Genomic DNA, 4,821 nt, shown 5'->3' on the forward strand with positions numbered 1-4,821 from the left:
TATTTAACCTGAAAATTTTTAGAGATGTTAAATTTTTATATAAATATTCTAAAATAAAAGCAATATGTCTTCTTGCCCACACGCCTCTCTCCCAACTTAAAGAACTCTTTAAATTTTATTTTTAAATTTAAGCTACTCCGTTTTATCAGTTCTGCTGATGTATGTATGGGAGTGGGGTCATACAATCTTCTAGGAGCACTGCCAAAAGGGAAAAAAAAAAAAAAGAGTCTCTTCTTTTAGAAGAAAAAAATCGGCGACAAAATAATTTCCTCAGTAAGATGTAGAGTCTCTAAGTTCCATTCCTCTCTATGCTGAAATTTTAACTGGATTCATTTTGCACAGGTCTTGAGCAGGTGTAACTGGTGCTTGTATGTCCCGAGTCCACTAGCTATGCTTTATCCCGAGAATAGCATCTGACAGCATTCCATCTTGTCCTCCAGCTCTTGAATTCTGTTTTCTCCTCTGTGTTGTTCCCAGAGCACTCTTGCTATAGCCTTCTTTCTTTCCTCAATTTTTTTTACATTCCTTCTTTCCTCCTTTCTTCCTTTCTTCTTTCCTTCATTCCTCCACCTAGGGAATAGAAAATAGAATAGGAAATAAGTCACCTACAGTTCTTTTAAAACTAATTTTGTTTGGAATGATATAAATCCCTATCAAGAAGGCATTCTTGTGATGGGATGGACAAATTATGTAGTGATGTAGTCACTGTTTATCTATGATTCCTGAATATTTAACCTATCCCATGCATAGGAGGAATAGCATTAAATTATATATGAATTATTTATACATAACTTTTATATGCACATGTAGACAATGTCTAAACAATAAAACATATACTCTTATAATGTTATTTATTAATATCTAAAATATCTACATGAAGTGTTCTTGACCACATGAATTATAGATATTCATGCATAAAACAATTTGATTAATTCATGATTCAAATTAGTAGAATGCAATCAAGTATGAAATAATAACTATTAGTGGGAAAGTGAATATGTTCTAAGCTCAGAATGTTTCTTTCAACATGTTTTCAAACTTCTTTCTCTCTGTAGAATAGTTTTATCTTTAAACAGATTGTTTTCAACTCTCCTGTCTTCTGTGACAGATCATATATATATATATATATATATATATATATATATATATATATATACTTTATCATATATTAGTAAAACTAATAACATCATATGAATATATATATTCATTTTCAGTGATGACTTACAAATATTTATTGTCTTGTAAAAGACAGAAACTAAATACAGAGTTTAGATTCAGTGATTTATAATTTTTCTTTTCTTTACTTTATCCTTCATTTTCTCTTAGATAAAGGGAAGTGGTTTAGGAGTAAGTGGGGGATGTAGCAATACCATAAGGAATTATACAATTATGGTAGATTATTGAATCTAAGCTTAAACCAAAAATATTTTATAGGTATAATCTCACTGATCTTTATATTTTGATGCAGAGCAGAAGCTATATTTTGTAACATTGGTACAGAATTTTGTATATTAATGTCTTTATTGGTTTAACTTTTTATATCTTAATAAAAAATTTAAGATTAATTTTGTTAAAACATGATATATGTATGGTTCAACTCTTGTATAGGTATTATGCCTATGCAGCTCATTTAAATCACAATGTTTAATCTCAGTGTATGATAGCTCATCATAAATCCTGCTTTGCAAAAGGTCTGTCAGATATTCTGGACCAGAAAGCTGAAAATTGATGCTCCAATGTTGAAGAGAATATTGGGGAATCTCTGGGTGGTCAGTATATATAATTCCTTTAAGCTACTTTTTGTTTACAGATACTTTCTAACATGAATAAACTACTATAATTTCCTTTTCTTAATATTTAATGTTTCAAGGAGATCCTGCAATAACTGCTTCACTATATATGTATATATATATATATACATATATATACATATATATATATATGATGTATATGTATATAGCTAAGTTATCTAATTTTTAAAATTGTTTTTACTTCATGTTTATAAAATTTGTGTTTTAACATAATTCCAGAAAGGATTATCTCATGTTTATTTCCAAATTTTATAGTTTTGCATTTTATGTTTTAGGCTATTATATGTTTGGAACTCTTATTTTATTGAGTAGACATGAAAATTATAAGATTTCTGAAAATAAATTTTTTATTGTTTTTGATTAATACTTTTATTTGTTTACATTTTAAATGTCATCTCCTTTCCTGGTATCCCCTCCATGAACACTGCACCCTACCTCCCTCCCCTTTGCTTCTAAGAGGGTGCTTCCCCACTCACACACTCACTCCTGCTTCACCCCTCTTGCATCCCCCTTCTCTAGGGCATCAAGCCTCCACAGGACCAAGTGTCTTCCCTCCCATTGATGTCAGATGAAGAAGTCCTCTGCTACATATGTATATGGAGCCATGAGCTAGCCCATGTGTACTCTTTGGTTGGAGGTTTAGTCCCTGGGAGCTCTGAGAGCTCTAGATAATTGATACTGTTTTTCTTCCTATTTTGAGTTGCAATCTCCTTCAGCTCCTTGAGCCCTTCCTCTAACTATTTTATTGGGGTCCCAGGGGTCAGTCCAATGGTTGGCTGTGAATGTCTGCATCTGTCTTAGTCAGATGCTGTCAGAGCCTCTCATAGGGCAGTCATTTTAGGCTCATGTCTACAAGCACATGTTGGCATCAGCAATAGTATTGGGGCTTAGTGTCTGTGGCTGGAATGGATTGCATGCTGGGGCAGTCTCTGGATTGCCTTTCTTTTAGCCTCTGCTCCATTTTTGGTCCCTGCATTTCCTTTAGACAGGAATGGTTCTGAGCTAAATTTTTTCAATAGATAGGTGGCCCCATCCCTTCACTGGGGGCAGTGTTTATCTACTGAATGTAGTCTCTTCAGGTTCTATCTCCCTGCTGTTGGTTATTTAGGCTAATGCCATCCTCACTGGGTCCTGGGAGCCTCTCAAATCCCTCGTGTCTGAGACTTTCTAGTGGTTTCCCAAGTTCCCCACCTCCCACTGCTATTTATTTTTATTCTTTTTCCTGGACTTCCGGACTTCTCTCCTGTCTCTTCCCATACCTGGTCCTGTCTCCTCTTTTTTCCTCCCCCTCCCCTATAATTTCTTGTCACCAATCTCCATATTAGCTTTCTATATCCAATGACCTAAAGAGAAAGAGAAACGTTTCACAAGGTAAATAAAAATTTGAAATGCAGGAACAAAGACAATATGCTCCAAAGCAAAATATGGGCTCTTTATCCTAGTGAAGCACTCAGAGAGACACTGCATGCAGGACAGAAGCCACATACCCAACACTGATGTTTTGCTGGGTGAGATTCAGAGATACATTGAACCATATATATGCATTTTCAGTTGAACATCTGTCTCTTTTTTTTTATTGTTTCATTTATTTACATTCCAAGTGTTGACCCCACCCCCACCCCTTCCCAGTTCAACAGGACTCAATAGCCTACATGGTTCAAATTTCTCAAGTCTGACGTTAGGCAATTTACTTTAGACATATTTAAATATAGTACAACTTTTTCTGTCGACATTATCACCATAAACTTTAAGGCATGGCTACATCAAAACTCTTTGGCAAAGTATACATGACCACTTCTATATAAATGAACTCTATAGCTTAAGGGTTTAGGTGATAATCTAGTGTGGTCAAGGTCATTGTAAAGGTCATCAAACTCCTAAGTGCCTGTGACATCTCCTGTAAGGATGGTTCTTTTGACTGAGAAATGCTGTTCGAGATAATGTTCTAGGGAGCAGATGTAGATAAACATAATAATCCAGATCATTTGCATGTGACCTAGTCTTATAGGTCACCAGGATATTAACTACCTCCCTCCACTCTAGCTTTTCAGGCAGAAGCACAATATATCTCTTACCTTGAAGAAACAACCCTGCATGATTAACACACCTAGTGTCTACAGGGCTTATCTGTAAGGACAAGAACCTCATGACCTCTACATTGTCCTATCAAAAAGTTGACTCTTACTTTTCATGATAGGCCTTACGCCTACCATGCTGCTTAGGTCAGCAGTCTCAGTATTCATTAGACTCATTTACTCACAGAAAATTGTAAACGTACTGTGAAAGGTGATGAATTATACAAACATTCCTTATATTGCCTATAATGATGCAGGGAGAATATGATTTATTTTTTCTCAGACCAGGCTGCCAGGTCATACTGCTGAAGTTCAAGATGAGTACCCGAGCATGGTGGTGTGTCTGCTTAAACTATTTAATCTCAAAAGGTAACCCTGTCTAGCTGTGAAAATAGCTAGAAGTCAATAGACAGCAAGTTACATTTTCCAGATATTCCTGCACTTTATTTGCCATCCTTCACATAGTTTGCCACCATAATCATACTGCTTAGTGAACGCCATCTTGCTAATCCCTCGAACCTGTGCAGCTGTGGCAGTGCTTTGATCAGTGTAAGATAATGCAGACTGTGAACTCAGGTCTAATAATCAACTATCTACTATAGTTTCTTCCCTCTAGATTTTCAGGTCCGGCAGCTACTCTGAGAAACTACGCCCCCTTGTAGTATTGCACATGCATTCGTCAGTCAGCCACCCTTGCTGAACTTTGAACCAAGAGTCAGACAGGTGAGTAAGCTAATTTAGAGTTGCTGCTGCATTGCTATAACAACAATAAAAAAAAAAGTAAAGTATTTGACATTGAGGCTGGGACCAGGCAATGAGAAGATAAATAAATAAATAAATAAATAAATAAATAAATAAATAAATAACCTCAGGGATATTTTAATAGAGGTTAAAGGGATAGAGAACTTGAGGCTAGAGGGATGCTATTGTGTGAT

The sequence above is a fragment of the Arvicanthis niloticus genome, chromosome 19 (genome assembly GCF_011762505.2).
Source record: "Arvicanthis niloticus isolate mArvNil1 chromosome 19, mArvNil1.pat.X, whole genome shotgun sequence".
Classification (NCBI taxonomy): Eukaryota; Metazoa; Chordata; class Mammalia; order Rodentia; family Muridae; genus Arvicanthis; species Arvicanthis niloticus.